We start from the raw sequence: 19,096 nt of genomic DNA on the forward strand, positions 1-19,096 counted from the left end.
TCAGGCTCCTGGGCTCCTCAGCTCCTCTGGGTTGGGGTACCCTCCTTGGGAGCTGCAATGTCTCTGTTGAGGAAGCCTCCTCTCAGAGCTATGAGGTCCGAGGGTTCCCATGTCTCAGGATACCCTTGGAACTCTGTCCCACCTCAGAGCTGGGATACCTTCCCAGTCTTCACAGCACATGACTCGGATTTTCCGCCTCAGAGCTATGGGTTTCCTGGACACCCTTCCATCTGAGTACCAGAAAGCTGGACACCTTCCCACCCGATCAGGAAGGCCAACAAATAACAACAACAACAACAAATGAGGCTGGAGAGGTAACTCAGCAGTTAGATGCACTTGCTGCTTTTGTAGGGTGCTCAGCTTGGTTCCCAGCTCCTATATGGTGGTTTGTAACTATCCATAACTCTAGTTCTAGGGAATCTGATGTCCTCTTCTAACCTCCAAGGCACAGGCACACATGTGATACACATATATACACTCAGACAAAACACTGATACACATAAACTAAGTAACATAAATAATAAAAATTTAAGCAAAAATTGAAATAAAAAGATTAACATTTAAAATAACATTCCACCTAATCTAAACCAAAAACTGAGTTTCTAAACCACCAGTGGTCCCAAATTTTTTACACATTTCCTTATAGTGGGGGGGGAGGGGTATATGTGATGTGTGTGGTGTGTGTAAGAACAGAAGCACACGTGCCATACCATGAATGTGAGGTCAGAGGACGTTGTCTCCTTGTGGGCTCTAGGGATACAATTCTGGTAATCTAGTGACAGGTAGCTTTACTCTCTGTGCTATCTTGCTGACCCCAAAGACATTTTTTGGAGACCTTTTCCACAAGACAAACTTTCTAAGTATCTTTTTAATCAGATCCAAGAATTATAGGCTTTCCTTTCTATATTTCTATATTTGTAGTCACACACACACACACACACACACACACACAAAATCTGACTATAACGCATCCTGTAAAAAGAAATTTCAAGAACAATTATTGAGAACTAAGTAATAAAGCTCAGTGGTAGAGATCTAATTACCTAGCATGCTTGAGGCACTAGTTTCAATCCTTAGCACCAAAAAACAAATACAACATTTAAGAAAAACAGTGAGAACTGTTTGTTCTTTTAAGACAACACTTATAACAACACAAGTTAACAGCCATAAGCTAAGAAACAGATTAAGTAAAATTTGGACATAACAGGCATGACGGTACATGGCTTTACTCCTGGTACTCTGAAGGTAAAGGCAGGCAGATCTCTATAAACTCCAAGTCAGCCAGAGCTACACAGTGAGGCTCTTTGCATAATTTAAAAATAAAATAAAATTTAAACATAAATATAACTAGGAAATGTTTTACCTTTAAGAAAAAAAAGCACAGTTTTTTGTTGTTTTGTTTGTTTTGTTTTATTTTTCAAGCATAGATTTTAAAATGTATGGCACCAGGTAGCAGTGCTAACTGCCTTTAATACTAGCACTCAGGACGCAGAGGCAAGTGGATTTCTGTGAGTTTAAGGCCAGCCTAGTTTACTACACAGCTAATTCCAGGACAACCAGGACTACACAAAGAATCTCCATCTCAAACAACCAGGGCAAGTAGGGGGGAAGCTGGGCAGTAGTGGCACACACACGTTTGATCTCAGCATTCAGAAGGCAGGGGCAGGTGGATCTCTGAGTTTGAGGCCTACAAACCAACATTTATTTAAACTTTTTTTATTTTCAAGACAGGGTTTCTCTGTGTAGCCTTGGCTGTCTGGGAACTCACTCTGTAAACCAAACTGACCTTGAACTCAGAGATTCACCTGCCTCTGCCTCCTGAGTGCTGGATCAAAGGCATGCACCACCCAAGAATTATCCTAGTTTCTCCTCACTGCACCGTCACAAGCCTGTGACAGGCATGCTCTCACAGTCTCATCTGGGGTGCTATATGATTCAGTTCTGTCTGACTTCAAAGAAGCACTTGCTCTCTACCAACTAATCTACACATTTTCTCAGTCAGGTCTACTTTGACTTCTAGTTATTGTAGGGAGTTGGGGTTTTTTGTTGTTGTTGTTTTTTAATCTGCTGATTTTACAGACTATTACTTGTCTTCTAGCAATATCTACTTAACTTAAATTCACACTGGAATAGCACACAAACTGGGAAAACCATAGAGAAAATAATGCCTTAGCATACTGTTTGTGGGGATGTGATTCTGTACCATCACTATGGACATTCTCTAAACAGAACCACCCTATGATTCAGCACTCCCACTACTGGCTGTTTAATCAAAAGAAATGGAATCAGTATGTGAAAACTTCAGCTGCACTGTCATGTTTATTGCAGCATTATTCACAACAGCCAATATCTGGAATCAATGTAAGCGTCCTATCAATAGAAAACTGGACAAAATTATATACACAAACAATTATGAAGCTAGTTCTCTCTCTATGGGTTCCAGGTATCCAACCCAAGTCTTCAGCCCTGGCAGCAGTCAGCTTTAGTCTCTGAGCCATCTTGTTAACCCTAAAGACATGTTTTTAGAGACCACTTTAATAAGCTTAGGCCACAAGAGAAACTTGGTAAGTATTTTTACTTTAAACAGGTTCAAGATTTATAAGCTTTCCTTTCTATAACTGGTCAGAATGTCAGAAAAAAAATCTGACCATGGCTTATCCTGTAAAACAAGTTTTAAGAACTATAATTGGGACTAAGGAGCATTGCTCTGTGTGTGTGTGTGTGTGTGTGTGTGTGTACGCGCGCTGAAATATTATTTGGCATATATAGTATATAAATAAACATATAAATGAAATATTATTTGGCCATAAAAAATGGGCATAGATGTAACTACAGATCATAATGTTAAATGAATAAGCCAGGCCCAGAAATACCAAGTATTGCATAATCTCACTCAAATGTAAACTGAGAAAAATGTGACCTCTCAGAAACAGAATGGTGGTTTTCAAATCTGAGGCAGCAGGGACAGGAAGAATTAGGAATATTAGTTATAAGAAATAAATGAGATCTATTTTATGAGCACAAAAACTACAGTTAATGACAACATGTTGAATATATTGATTGTATTCTTTCTCCCATCCATACAGCCCCTTTCTGAGATAGGGTTTCCTATTGCCCAGGCAATCTCAATGTAGCCTTCACTATGTAGATGAAAATAACGACCACACTCACTGACACCACACATGCATGCACACATGCACACACACACACACACACACACACCAGTATATTAAAGTTGTTCACATTTGTTAATTATTCTTGATTTCTTAGAGCATATTTCCAAGCCCCATAACTTAAAATCAGCCCATCTATCCGTTACTATTTTACACCATTAATTATTATTTTTTTACTTACTAGTGCATATGTCTGTGTGTACACATACCCACGGTGCACATGTGGAAGGCCGAGGACAACTTTTAGGACCTGGTCTTCTCTTTCCACTATAGAATCCAAAGACTGAACTAGGCCATCAGGTTCGCACAGCAAGCACTTTTACAAAACAAAGAGCCCTTACACTGTTTCCCTATGTTACCTGTTCTGTTCAAATTGACCTTCTCATTTCTGTTGTCCTGTGTCATCGTGTCTTCTTATCTACATGCTTTAATTTCCACAGCCTGGCTAATGAACCTTTGTAGTCACATACATTGCCTAGTGATAAATCTCAACTCTGGGCTAAAGAACTAATTATGTTACTGACTTGGAACTGACTGTGGTTTGCTATTGCTGAGTTTTTGTTCTTGTTTTCTTTTTGGTTTTTCAAGCAAGGGCTTCTCTGTGTATCCCTGCCTGTCCTAGAACTTGCTTTGTAGACCAGGCTGGTCTCAAACTCAAAGATCTTCCTGTCGCTGCCTCCCAAGTACCAAGATTAAAGGTGTGCACTGTATTTTCATCTTTTACCATCGACCTCCTGTGTTTCCAGCAATAACTAGTCCTTCAAAATCTGAGAACATCCAATTGGCCCATATACTCCCAGTCCTGAGTTCAATTCCCAACAACCACATAGTGGCTCATAACCATCTATAATGAGATATGTTGCCCTCTTCTGGCATGCAGGTGTACATGCAGGCAAAATCCTATATAAATAATAAATAAATCTTAAAAAAAAAAAAAAAAAAAAAACAAAAAGAAAAGAAAAAGGTTGCCAACTCTAATAAACAAGTTCATCTCCTCTAATGAAGAGAGTGGAGAGGAACCACAATCTGAAAAGGTACAACTTTTGAGCTAAAAATACATTAAAAGTTCCAAAGAGAAAACATCTAGTACAAGTATCAACAGCTAACAGGACACAGAGGTACACAGGAAGATCAAAAGTTCAAGGTTACTCTCAAATACAAAACAAGTTTGAGGACAGTATGGGCTGTAAAACTCTTTCTCAAAAAGTATAAATTATTCCAGAATTTACACAGGATGGAAATAACATTTCACACTTCATGAGAATCTCTAATTAAAATCATTCCAATTTATAATAATATATCTACTAATTTTAAACTTTAAGGTAGCGTTTAGAGTTCCAGTAAACAGCCTACTGTCTAGTATAATCGTAGGCTCTCTCAGTCTCCCTCCCACCCACTCTTCCTCTCTGAGGAACTGAGGTTACATATGCAATCCTACTGTTGACATCTGTAATAAGGGTCCTCCTCGCAACTTCTAATGTACTAGAGTTCAGAAATTACACTTGTGCTTGCTAAGCATTTCACCACTAAACTACACCCTTGGCCCTTTACTAAGCTTCAGAGTGAATATGAAACTATGTCCAACTTACTTATTTACTATAGCGAATACTTCAATAATCAATAACGTGGAGAGGGAACTACAACTAGATAGGTTTGAGGAAATTAAGACTGCCCCTTACCATCATGGCGATGCATACCTTCAAGCCCTGCACTCAGGAGGCCAACCTCTACGAGTCTAAAGCTAACGTGGACTACAAAGCAAGTTCAAGGACAGTTAAAATCCTGTCTCAAAAACAAACAAACCAAAACCATGATGGCTTCTGCTACCTGGTGTCATGTGACATATGATCTCTGACATTTAGTGTCATGTGACCTGTTACTGTCACTAATGTTAAGATACTGGCCTTATCTGTCCTATACATAAAACAGTGAGAGGACTGTAAATCATAAGTGATAAAATCAATGAAAAGCAGTGTAGTTTTTAATTACTTCACTATTACAATTAAGATGACTTTGACCATCTGATCTTCCTGCATCCACCTCTCTGGTGCTAGGACACAGGTCACCATGCCTGGTCAGTTCATGTGGTACCCTAGGTCTTGTGCATGCTTGGAAACACTGTCAGCTGAACACATCTCTAGCCCCAGGAACTCAAACTTGTAAGTATTAAAAGTGAGATAGTGACAGCTATCGAGCTAAGAGCATTATTAGTAATACAGTATGTGTGGCAGATGAGAGGCCTTTGAAATTTGAGAATAAAACATTATTTGCAAATAAACTGTTTAATTAAAAGTTTCAACTAAAAATGAGTGATGACTAAATGGAATGGAGTATGCTAGAAGAGAATGAGGTCACAGTATGCTGGAAAAGAGCTAAAAAAATGAGGAAAACTGAATAAACTATGAGCTTTGATTAATAATAGTCTATCAATACTGTTCACTAATTGCATTAAGTATAGCAGACTAGCGTAAAATAGTGGGAAGTAGGGAAAATTAATACAGGGTCTATGGAAACTCTGTATATCTTATTTTTTTTTTTAAACCTAGTCTAAAAAACAAAGTGGGGGTGTTGTTTGGGTTTTGTCTGGTTTTGTTTTTGTTATCTGTTTAAGAGTTCCCCTGTTTCTGTTGAAGAGTTTTGCTATATAGTCTAGCCTAACTTTGAATTTCATTATATAGGCCAGGCTGGCCTCCAACTTACTGCCATACTCTAGCCTCAGCTTCCTGAGTGCTGGAATTACAAAATAAATTCCAGCCTAGCACCCACATACAATTCCAGTTCCAGGGCTTCCAACTCCCTTTTCTGACCTCCACAGGCACCAGGCATGTATGTGGTGCTCATACATACATGCAACAAAACATCTACACACACACAATAATAATAGTAGCAGTAGTAACAATAATAATAGCAGTAGTAGTAATAATAATAATGGCAGTAGCCAGTGGCTTAGACCTGTAATCCCAGCACTTGAAGGCTGACACAGGAGAGTTGCTGCAAGTTCAAGGCACCTGAGCTACACATTGAGTTAGAACAAATTGGGCCACAGTGTGACAATGTGTCTACCTAGAGAATGACAGACACAATGTAGAATGGTTGTGGTCGAACAGTTTCAACTGACTAGAGGTAGTAAAGCATACCTGTTTAGGAAATACAAATAGTGGTAACTACCACATTTCAAGCTTGCATTCTGCATCAACTGAATACATAAATACTCCAATTTCCCTATGAAATACCATGACTTTTGTTTAGTTTAGTTTTGACACTGAAAGCTGGGCCTATGGCTGTATGCACGCTGAGCATATGCTCTACGAACACTTCCAATGAAGAATGTATTCTTTTTTTTCTTATTTCGTTAATTTTCTTAATTTCTTAATTTGTAAATTCACGTATTTACTTGGGGGGGGAGGCGGTGTCGTGGAGCGCACGTGGAAGTCAGAAGTCTGAGGATAGCTTGTTGAAGTCAGTTCTCTCCTTTTACCATGTGAATCCTAAGATGAAACTCGGGCCCTCAGTATTGATGGCAAACCCCTTTATCCACAGAGCCACCTATAAGCATTTTGGTTGTATGTTTGTTTTAAGATAAGAGTATTGAAACTTAATGGGAAGGCAGAGGCAGGCGGATCTCTGTGAGTTCAAGACCTGGTCTACAGAAAGTTCCAAGACAGGCAGGGCTACACAGAGAAATCCTGTCTAAAAACCAAAAGAGAGAGAGAAGAAAGAGAGAAAGAGATCTACTGCTTCTGCTTCCCAATTGCTAGAATTAAAGGTGTATACCACTACAGCTGATGATATATAAGTATTCTTAATTACAACATAGAGCTATACAGCTGAGGAAGGTGAAAGCAATTTAATATCCCAAGGTCAAATTAGTAACATGTAAAACTAAACTAGAATGTAGTTATATTCAGTTTCAAAAGTTGTTTTTACCCAGTAATACTTTTTCCCTTTGTCTCTTTCTCTCTGTCTGTTTCTCCCTCTCCCCCCTCTACTAAGCCAGTCATTCTTCTCTTAACTATGAGAACTTTATTATAATCAAGGTTACTACTTTCAGTTGCCTCACTCAGTAGAATTAGAATTGGGACTTGTTGGAAAAAAAGAACAGAAGATGCTAATAAAGAGTGAGGGATGGATGTAATAATAATGTATTATACACTTGTATGAAATTACCAAAGAATAAATTAATTAAATGTAAGCAAATAACTGCCTCACTCTTGGAACAAATACTCATATGTAAGTCAGAATGCGGACAACACCCAAGTTTCTTGAAAATTTTCCAACTGCCTGGCAGGATGCATTTAATTGAACTTTAGGACTAAATACTCTCAACTCCCTCAAATTCTAAGAAGGAAGAAGAGATATATATAAATATTTAGAAAAAAATTGCTAGAAATTAACCCAGAATATTACCAAAAAGTCAGGAATGGTGGTGCATGCTTTTAATCCCAGTACAGTGCTTGTTGCTCTCTTGGAAGAACATAAGGAGGCTCACAAATGCCTGTTAACTCCAACCCCAGAAGGATCTGATACCCTCTGCCAGCCTCCTTAGGCATGCACTCATGCACCTGTGTCACACACACAAACTTAAAAAGTAAATAAGGAGCAAGAGAAATGGCTCAGTGGTTAAGCCCACTGACTGTTCATCCAAAGGACCCAGGTTCAATTCCTCGTACCCAAATGAAAGCTTACAGCTGTTTATAACAGCCCCAGGGAATCTGACACCTTCTTCTGGCCTCCTTAGACAAAGCAAACACATGTTACACAGACACACATGCAGGCAAAACAGCCATACACACAAAATAAGAATAAATAAATCGGGGGCTGGAGAGATGGCTCAGTGGTTAAGAGCACTGTCTGCTCTTTCCAAGGACCCAGGTTCAACTCCCAGCACTCACATGGCAGTTCATAACTGTCTGTAACTCCAGTTCAAGGTGGTCTGACACCCTCAAACCAATGCACAAAAAATAAAATTAAAAAAAAAAGAATAAATAAATCTTTTCTAAAAAATAAAGAAAAGTAGCTACAATTTATCACAGTTACCATTTTTTTATTTCTTTGTTGTTACTGATTTTTTGTTTGTTTCTTTGTTTTTGTTTTTTTTTTTTTTGAGACAGGGTTTCTCTGTGTAGCCTTAGCTGTCCTGGAACTTGCTCTGTAGACCAGGCTGGCCTTGAACTCAGAACTCCAAGATCTGCCCTCCTCTGCCTCCCAAGCACTGGGATGAAAGGTGTCAGTAACCTCCTGTCATTGGTATTGTTTTTTAAGGCAGTCTCATGTAGCTCAGGCTGGCTTCTAATTCACTATGTGGTCAAGGATGACTTTGAACTTGTCTCCATTTCCTGAGTCCTGGGGTTACAAACATGCACTACAAACTTCAATCAGCATTACTATCAATGACTGTGTTTCTACCCAAAAGAAAACTCCTTATCTAAAACATCAATTATGGTGTGTTGGGTGTAGGTTGACAACACAGAAAGAAAGGGAAAGGGCAACTTTCCTTCCACTTTCACACTGGTTCCAGGAATTGAACTTGGAGTCAGCAGGCTTTCACAGCAAGCACTTTTTTCTACTAAGTCATCTCCTTGGCCCTAAAATAGCTTTTCAATAGAAACCAACCACTAAAATGGCCTCATTTAAAAAAAAATTCTCCTTATTGGATCTAGAATAATGGCTCAGGAAGTAGTAGTACTCACGGCTCCTGCAGAAGAACTGGGGTACGTTCCCAGCACCCACACAGTGGCTCAAAACTGCCTATAGCTCCAGTTCAGCGGAATCAGATCTCCCCCCTCTGATCTCCTACAGTATTTGCCACCTACGTGGTACACAAACATACACAAAAACAGAAGATTCATTCATAAAAAATAAAAATTATTTAAGCCTTTAAAAAAAATTAAAATGCCCTTATAGAATGGAATTCATAATTTCCAATACTTTATATAATTCCTAAGAAAAAAGAACTTGATAAGTGTTAAGCTCTTCCTGCCATTGCTACTTATTATATGTTTTAAAATAATGCAACAAAAACTCAGGGGCTAGAGAGATGCCTCAACAGTTAAGAGCACTTGATGCTCTTGGAGAAGATTTCGGTTCAGTTCCAAGCACTCAGATCAGGTGACTCACAACCACTGTAACTCAGTTCTACATCTGATGCCTCTTCTGGGATCTAAGTAATCCAGACAAGAGATAAGTATCCTCTGCAAAACTATCTTATAAATATCACACTTAACTATAGTCATTTGCCCACATCTGTTTCCCTCACTAGATGAGTTTTGGAGAGATGGCTCAGTAGTTAAGAGTACTTGCTGCTCATCTATAGGACCTGTACTTGCCTATAATTCCACTACCAGGGAATCCAATACCCTCCTTGTGGCTCCCACAGGCTCCTGCACACATGTGGTACACACACATAAACTCAGGACACAAGCATATACATAAGGTAAAATTAATTAAAATAAAAAAAATCCACAGGAACTAGGGAGATGTTTCAGAGAGAGTATGTTGCTCTTGTAAAGGATCTAGGTTCATTTCCCAGTACCCACATACCAGCTCACAACTGTCCATAAGGTAACTCCAGTATCAGGGGATTCAATGCCCTCTTCTAGCACCCAAGGCTCCAGGCACACATATGATGCACATACAGACAGGCAGTCATATAAAACACCTGTACACAAAAAATGAAAAATAAAATAATTTAAAATTTTTAAGAAATATTTTTAAGTTTTAAAAAAATACTCAGATCACCAGGCATGATGGTATACACACTTAATCCCAGCACTGTAGGCAGAAATTATAGAGGAATTTTAATCCAGCAACACGGCTGCTGCAGCAAGGGATCATATCCAAAAACCTAGGTCTGTGTGATTCAACTGAAATACAGGCATGACCTTAGTACACACCTTTAGTCTCTCTGACTGGAATTTAGTACAAATTTAGACAAAGTGACATCAGAGAAAGCTTTGACAGAATGAGTCAGAGATAGGATACACCCAATTCTCACAAGAACAGACAGGAGCCTGGCTTGGTGTCACAGCATGGTGCATGGTGGCAAAGGCAGGTGGATCTGAGTTCAAGGTCAGCCTGGTCTGCAAAGGACTCCAATTGCAGACCAGGACAGCCAGGGCTATACAGAGAAATTCTGTCTCTAAAAGTAAAAACAAACAAACAAACAAAAAGACAGGAAAGCAAAACTAAGAGAAGTGCAGAGGCAGAGAGCAAGAGGGTGAGAGAAAGAATACCAGTAAAAGAAAGAAAGCAAGAGAATTCAAGGAGACAGTTCAGTAAAGCTCAGAAGTTCAGTTCATGCAGTTCAGAGGCAGGTTTTTCAAGCAGAGCAATTCAGTCAGAAGCAGAGAGAAGCCAGTCTGAATCAGTTAGTTTGGAGAGGATTCTGAGCTAGAACACGGAGTTGAACCAGCCAGCCAGAGTTCAGAAAGAACTAAAGAGGGTGAGCTTATTCAGCAATAAATCTCAGAGGCTGCAAACATTCTAGGCCTATGTTAGCATCTGGAGGCTAGAAGCCAAAGCCTTCAAGGTCTGGGTTTGCAGAGGGTTAGATTGTACAGAGGCTAGAAGCTTCCAGGCCCAGGCCTAGGAATAGCTAGATAGAAAAACTCTGGGCTCCATCCAAGCCATCTATTCGTAAAGCCTGGGTACAGCTCTCATCTCATTCCCTCATCTGAGGAAATAAAAACTACAATTATAAGAGGCAAGTGGTTCCAGGCCACCCTGATCCACAAAGCACGTTCTAGCAAAGCCAGGACTAACCAAAGAAACACTGTCTCAAAAAAGAAAATAAAACTGGGTGTGGTGGTGCTCAGCTTTCGGCTTTAATCCCAACACTCAGGAGGATATGAGGATCGCTGTTAGAGGCCAGCCTGGTCTACAAAGTGTGGTCAGGACAGCCAAGGCTACAGAGACACCCTGTCTCAAAACAAAACAAACGAACACTCAGAGAGTCTTAAAAGTTTCTTTCTGTTGGAATGCAAGTTGGAATATTACAACCTTAAATGGCTAAAGGGTACTTTAGTTTAGAGAATCAAAGTTAGATTCCTTGCCAAGCATGGTGTTGCATACCTTTAATCACAGCACTCAAAAGACAGACACAGGCAAATCTTTACAAGCTCACCTGGTGTACAGAGCAGGCCAGCCAGAGCTACATTGTGAGACATCATAAAGAAAGAAAGAGAGAGAGAAAGAGAGAAAGAAAGACAGAAAGGAAGAGAGGAGAGAGAAAGAAAAAGAGAGAAAGAGAAAGACAGAGAAAGAAAAAGATAGAAACAAAGAAAGAGAAAGAAAAGAAAAACAAGAGAGAAAGAAGAAAAAGAAAAAAATACTAGATTTTTGGGGGTTCCAAAGAAGGAAAGTGAACTTTTTTGTTTTCCCTTCCTTCCTTCCTTTTTTCCATTCTTCTGACAGGGTCTCACCTTGCAGCCTAAGATGGCTTCAAACTCTCATGATACGCCTGCCTCACCCTCCTAAACATTGGAATATGGGGGCTGTAGAGATGGCTCAGTGGTTAAGAGCACTGGCTGCTCTCCCAGAGGTCCTCTTCTGGTGTGCATGAAAACAGAGCACTCATATACATTAAATAAATAATTTTTTTAAGGTTGGGATACAGGTACATGGGTATTCACATCACACCCTCTTAGATGAAATACTTTCCGGGGAAAAATACATAAAACTGTTTCTTTCTTTACCTTCTCTGGTACAGAGATCCCTGTTAGTCAGGTGTGAGTAGCACACACCTGTAATCCAGGCACTTGAAGACTGAGGTAGAAGGAACACTGGAAATTCAAGGTTACCCTGGGCTACATAGTGATACCCTATCTCAGAGGCAGGGCATATTCTTACTTGTAAGCATTCTCAAACTATGTCCAAGGTACTATATCCTTCACATGTAGTATATATTTTCTAAGGTGGTTCAGAGTGGGTTAAAAATAGATGAATTTAGTCTAAGTTCTAAATTTTTTGAGTTCCTTGCCTAGATATATGTATGTGCACCACATGTGTGCCTGGAGGTCAAAAGAGGGCATCAGATCCCCTGGAATTGGATTACAGACAGCTGTGAGATTCCTTCCACAATGAAGGAAGAGAACTGAACCCAGACCTCTGTAAGAGCAGTAAGTGTTCTTAACCACTAAGTCAGCCCAGGGATTTCTAAAATTTTAAACCATTAGCATTTATAATGGGAATGTAACTCAGTGGTGGAGTGCTTGCCTAACATGTGTGGGGCCCTGCATTTAAGCTAAAGCACCGTAAAGGGGAAAAACCAAGAATTTAGGAAAATAATTGCTTGGGAGGGTATTATTTGGTTCTGATCATGATGCAGAAGAAAAGGGTTACTAGCCCTTGGTTCCCTTTTAATATTTTCACTTTTTCAATAGGAAGCCACACTTAATCCTTCAAGAACCACAGAAATAATTGATAAAATACACATTAATAAGCATCAGAAGAAGAACTAAACGTGTTTGACGACATGCTTTCTACTAGCCTCTGTGTGGGTGTACTAGAATTATAAAGGTGCAAGACTAAGCAAGCACCTTTCTGGACAGGCAACTCAGATTATGGTTACAGAGTATGAGTACAACCTTGCCTTAAGAAAACTGCTTACTAAGAAGGGCTTATAAACACATTCACAGGCTTAGGCAGAACTGTGGCCTAGACTTGCCGTGCATGTATGAAGCTTTGGGTGTGACCCACAGCACACATATGTGAACACACACACACAAAACAACACACACACAAAACAACACACACAATAGTTGGGGTTTTTTGTGGGGTGAGGTCGTTTTTGTTTGTTTGTTTGGTTGGTTGGTTTTGGTTTTTTAAGACAGGATTTTTCTGTGTAGCCCTGGGTGTTCTGGAACTCACCTTTAATCCCAGCACTCAAATGGCAGAGGTAGGCAGATCTCTCCTGAGTTCAAGGCCAGCCTGGTCTACATAGCAAGCTGCAGGCCAACCAAGGATGCATAGTGAGACCCTATCTTAAATAATAACAATTACTATTATTTAGTAATAACTACTACTATTATTTTTTATTTATATTATTTTTATTAAAACAACTTTTTTCAAGATTATTTATTTATTTAATCAATATGAGTGCTCTATCTGTAGTTACACCTGCATGCTGCCAGAAGAGGGTATTAAAGGGTATAGATGGTTGTAAGCCACCATGTGGTTGCTGGGAATTGAACTCAAGACCTCTGGAAGAGCAGACAGTGCTCTTAACTGCTGATCTATCTCTCCAGCCCCTTAAGCAACTTCTAAAATGTATATTCCATAAAGAAATTACTGGTTCTAGCTTCTTTACAATTGAAAACATCTTGAAAAAAAATTATTTAGGAAGTTAGGAATCATAAGAAATTCAATACAATAGCCAGTTGTAGTGGTGCATACATGTAATCCAGCACTTTGGGAGGCAGAGGCAGAAAGATCTCTGTGAGTTTGAGGCCATCCTGGTCTACAAAGTGAGTCCAAGACAGCCAAGGCTACACAGAGAAACCCTGTCTCACAAAAAAAAAAAAAAAAAAAAAAAAAAAAAAAGAAAAGAAAGACATTCTATAAACACTAGTTTGGGTAGTTTATATGAAACAAATACTTAACTAAAAAGTTTTCCAGCTGTGTAGTAGTGCATACGTTTAATCCCAGCATTCAGGGGGCAGGGGGCTGGAGAGATGGCTCAGAGATTATCTTCCAGTTCAATTCCCAGCAACCACATAGTGGCTCACAGCCATCTATGATGAGATCTGGGGTGCCCTCTTCTGGCGTGTTGGTGTACATGCAGGCAGAACATTGTATACATAATAAAGAAAAGGAAAAACCAAAAAAAGGAAGGAAGGGGGGGGCTGGAGAGATGGCTCAGAAGTGAAGAGCACTGACTGCTCTTCCAAAGGTCCTGAGCTCAATTCCCAGCAACCACATGGTGGCTCACAACCATCTACAATGAGATCTGGTGCAGGTGTACATGCAGGCAGAAGAATGTATACATAATGAATAAATAAATATAAAAAAAAGGAAGAAAGAAAGGAAGGAAGGAGGGAGGGAGGGAGGGAGGGAAAGAAGACCTAGAGAGATGTCTCCTCAATGGATAAAATGCAAGCATGGGGTGCTGAATCCTATTCCATTACCTACAGAAAGTCTGCTGTGATAACACATGCTGCTATCCCAGCACTGGGGAGGCAGAGACAGGAGGATCCCAAGGGCTTGCTGACAGCCAGTCTAGCCAATCAGTGAGCTCCAGGGTTCAGCAAGAAAACATGTCTCAAAGCATCAGATGGAAGATGGGTGGTGGTGATGCATACCTGTAATCCCAGCACTGAGTTAGAGGCCAGGCTAGTCTACACAGAGTGTTTCAGGACAGCTAGAGCTACATAGAGAAACCTTGCCTCGCCTCAAGAAAACAGACAAAAACATAAGGTGGAAAGCAATAAAGACACCCATCATCAGTTTCTGGCATATATATATATATATATGCATGCACATAAACCCCCCAAAGAAAGACTTTGAAAAAGTACAAAAGATTATTATTCCACAGATTACTTTTAAAAATATATTTATTTTATGTATATGAGTGCTCTATCTGCATGTACACCTCCATGCCAGAAGATGGCATCAGATCCCAGTATAGATGGTTATGAGTCATCACGTGGTGGCTGGGAATTGAACTCAAGACCTCTGGAAAAGCAGACAGTGCTCTTAACTGCTAAATCCTCTCTCCAGCCCACAGTAGATTACTTTTTAAAAAGGAAGAAAAAAAAAATGCCTTTACAACAGAAATCTTGTGAGACTCCTCAATCAATCAAATTTGTATCAATCATGAAACTGGCATCATCTTATGACCCACAATGAGAGACCTAAAATCACTTTAGCATCCCAGCTAAAAAATGTTTAATCTGAATTTGACTTACAAGAACACTAGGACAAATCCAAATACAGTGGCATTTGAAGGGACAGATATAACTCAGTAGGACAAGATCTTGGGTTCAACTCCCAGCATCTGCAAGAAAATCATAAGGAAAATAAAAAGCAAGAAAATGGTATTTGACAACCAACTGATGCAGATGCTATAAAAATGTGACAGGTTAGCTGGGTGCAGTAGATCATGGCTGTGGTCCCAGCACTCAGGAGGCAGAAGCACACAGATCTCTGTGTGTTCAAGGCTAGCCTGCTCTACAGAGCAAATTCTAGGACAGCCATATATATACACACACATATGTATGTATATATACATATGAGTATACATTGTACATATACACATGTATATCCATATGTATGTATACATACATATATGTGTATATGTATAATGTATACTACCTGTATATACATATATATGTACCTATACATATATACACATACATATATATAGATATGTATATGTATGCAACCAGTATCTATCTATCTATATGTATCTATGACTGGTTGCTAAGGGTCCAACTCAATGGTAAAGCAAGCGAGCCCTATGCTGAGGGCTTATCCCCAGGGTCTTATCCCCAATACAGCAAAAGAAAGAAAAGAAAGAAAAAAAAGAAAAGCAAGAAAATATTTTTACTTTTCGTTGTTTCAAAACAAAACAAAACAAAACACTTTGTAGCTCTGGATAGCCTAGATCTTACCATGTGGATCAGACTAGCCTTGAACTAACAAAGACCCTCCAGTCTCTGCTTCCTAAGTGCTGGGACCACATCAGGCTGAAATAAAGACAGAAAATGGAAAGAGAAGAGCTAGAGAACTTAATACCTGTACTCAGCTTTCCAGAACAACATCGTCACAGCTCTCCTCCATCACGTGAGCCTGCATATGCTGGAGGCTTCACACGCTGGCCCTTAGGTCACTGCTCTACCATTAAGCTACACCAGCAGTCCCGCTTCAGCTTTTAGAAAAAGGAAAAAAAGGTGCACAGTGGTGCCACACGCCTTTGATCCCACTACTCAGGTGGCAGAGGGAGGCACAAAGTTCAAGGCCAGCCTGGCAAGTCCTAGGACAGCCAGGACTACACAGAGAAACCCTGTCTCAAAAAACAACAACCAACAAACAAGAAGGAATAATAATAAGGATTCACAGATATAGTCACCTTTGTCACCACCTTTCATCTTTATTCCCTTACAAATGTTTCAACATCACTAAGAACTACAAATAGTCAGAACTACAAATAAATCTCCACTGGCTAGTTCTAAAATTATCATTTCTGCTACATATTCACCAATTATTATCAGATTAAAAAATTAATTAGCTGAGTGTAGTGGTGACTGCCTTTAATCCCAGCACTAGGAAGACAGAAACAGGTGTATCTCTGTGAGCTGCACGCCAACCTGATCTACATAAGAAGTTCCAGGCAAACCAGGGCTACACAATCACACACACACACAGTTAATTCCATGGAAGATGCTACACCATTTATTTCAATGCATGTCCCTAGTTCAATAATAATACTATCATCAATATACCTTCTAGAACTACTTTTCTTCTTTTTTGACAAAACAGATTTATATCCCTCAGCATAGAAAGTAAGAGAGTAATTAAAAAAAACAAAACAAAACAAAACAAAACAGCAGAGTCAGTGAGACCAAGACAAGTTCCACAAAAGCCTGGAACATGGCAAGACACTGCTTTCAAAAACAAGCAAAAGAAACTTCAGTAGAACAAAAAAGAACTTGACCTACAGACTTCTCTTTCACTTCATGATCATGGGAAGGTGAGTATAGCCAAATTGTACATGGCACCATGTGCTACTAAGTAATGCCCACATGAAAACAAATGCTCACACAAGTACTGTATAGCGTTTGTGAAATAATTTCCTACATGAGCCAGGCATGGAGACACATGCTTATAATCCCAACTCAGAAGGCTGAGGAAGGACAGGAAGTTCAAGGTCAGTCTGTTCCACTAAGTGAGTTCCAGGACAGCCAAGGCTACATAGTGAGACCTTAAAAAAAAAAAAAAAGAAGAAGAAGAAGAAGAAAGAAAGAAAGAAATCCTAGCTACATATGAAGCTGGAGGCCAGAAGGAGCTAAAAAGAGAACGAGAATAAAAGAAATGAAGGAAGGGAGGGAAGAAAGACTGATTAACTCACCTATCCATGGCCCGTTTACTGAGCACCAACTACACAGCAGCACTTATTCTAGTAGATGGACATGGCATAAAGAAAACAAAGGAGTAGGGGACAAAGATTTGCTACGTTGAGAGATGTCTGGGTTACACAGCAAGTTCCATACCCTGAGCAACTTTGAGACCCTGTCACAAAATGGAAAACATACAGAGCTGTGTATAAAGACAACTTAGTAAGAGAATACCTGTCCAAACTGCCTGTGGCCCTGAGCAGGTACCACCAGCACAGTGCCAGAACAGGAAGAACATTTTGTTGTTGTTGTTGTTGTTTTGTTTTGTTTTTGGATATTCAAGACAGGGTTTCTCTGTATAATAGCACTGGCTGTCCTGGACTCCCTTTTTGTAGACCGGGCTGGCCTCAAATTCACAGAGATCCACCTGCCTCTGCCTCCCAAGTGCTGGGATTATTTATAAGATGTGAGCCACCATGCCCAGCAAAGCCCATTATTTTTAAAAGGAAGAGGAGGGCTAGGGAGATGGCTCATTTGCTGAAATGCTTTCCACAAAACATGAGGACCTGAGTTCTGAGTCCCAGCACCTATGTAAAAAGGCCAGCCAGTGCCTGTAATCCCTGTACTGGGGCAGCAAAGGCAGAGGATACTGGGGCTTGCTGGTAAGCCAGTAAGAGATCTTGTCTCAAAAACTAAGTAAGATATTCACCATGAAACTCTGGCTTCCAAAAACACATGCACACACATGTAAACACATGAACACTTACATACCCATACAACAAACACAAGAAGGTAAGAGAAAAAGAAAACCAACAAGTACTAAAATTTCCTTTCACAAGCTTCAAGGGCTTGAAGGCATGCCTCAGCAGGAAAATCAAATGGCCAAAATACTCACTTCCCTTTCTTCAGCACAGTATTTTGCTGATTCTCCAGTACACCAGATGAAATAGCTATGGTCTGGTCTATCTTTCAAAACTACTCTGGTACACTTCACGTTAAAAAAAAAAAAAAAAAAAAGGCCAGGAGTGGAGCCATACACCTATATCCCCAGCAACCGGAAAATAGAAGTAGAAGGACCACACAGGTTAGAAGCCAGCCTGGTATAAACACTTAGTTTCAGATCAACAGAGCTATTAAGTCCTTGATTATGAAACTCTTTTGCATGCACATAGTCTAATTCTGTCTGCTTTTATTTCTTTTTTCCATCCTGCTCTCATTCTTTTTTACAAAATCCAGATACTGCTAAGTCCCCTCCAAAGCTTATCTTTATTTCAGGAATTCTGAATCATTCTGTACCATGGATTCAGCTCTATAGTTTGATAGTCTGATAGTCTGGGGAAGCTTAAGTCTCCTTCTCAAATTGCTTTCAAACACAAAACTCATGAGTACAAAGAAAACCTATACACTGACATATTACGAAATGAAAAACTGAACATGTATACTTATATCTTGTTACATAAGCTATAACAGCAACTAACTCAAAGTCATCAATAAACATACATTGTGACATAGCTCCAACTATAAACGTGACACAAAAATATTTGTAATTTCTACTGGTGGCAACCTCACAGGGATTTCTAGCACTATTGTAGTTTGGTGCCTGCTTTCATAAAGGCAACAGTTTCAATTACTGGTTTGTAAATAAAGGTGTAATTTTACCCTCATTCTCGACAACGGACCAGTTGCATTCATTCCACTAAGGAACCCCGAGTTGAAAACTAGTTCCAAGCCCTCCTCCTTTTTGCTCAAACTCAAAATGTTCATTTTATAATTTGAGCTTAATAAAACGTTAACGTTAAAAAAGCTTAGGTCCTCCTTGTACCTACCGCTCATCTGTCACCTCACCTTGTCTCACTTTATTTAAAATTATGC

General features: G+C 39.6%; 1 protein-coding gene across 10 annotated transcripts in view; it reads right to left on the reverse strand.

Annotated features, from left to right (window-relative positions):
- Positions 1 to 19,096, reverse strand: part of Gapvd1 (GTPase activating protein and VPS9 domains 1) — a 79,313-nt gene that overhangs the window by 58,900 nt on the left and 1,317 nt on the right. Inside the window, exons 2-3 of one of the 10 annotated variants that reach the window (XM_060389989.1) lie at positions 15,077 to 15,165; positions 9,714 to 9,831 (exon numbers count right to left, since the gene is read on the reverse strand). The exons of 8 other annotated variants lie outside the window; for them this stretch is intronic. The gene's annotated coding sequence lies outside the window, so the exon portion shown is untranslated. The remainder of the gene's footprint in view (positions 1 to 9,713; positions 9,832 to 15,076; positions 15,166 to 19,096) is intronic. One more of the 10 variants, XM_060389988.1, reaches the window with a different exon arrangement.

This window comes from Meriones unguiculatus, chromosome 8 (genome assembly GCF_030254825.1).
Source record: "Meriones unguiculatus strain TT.TT164.6M chromosome 8, Bangor_MerUng_6.1, whole genome shotgun sequence".
Taxonomy (NCBI): domain Eukaryota; kingdom Metazoa; phylum Chordata; class Mammalia; order Rodentia; family Muridae; genus Meriones; species Meriones unguiculatus.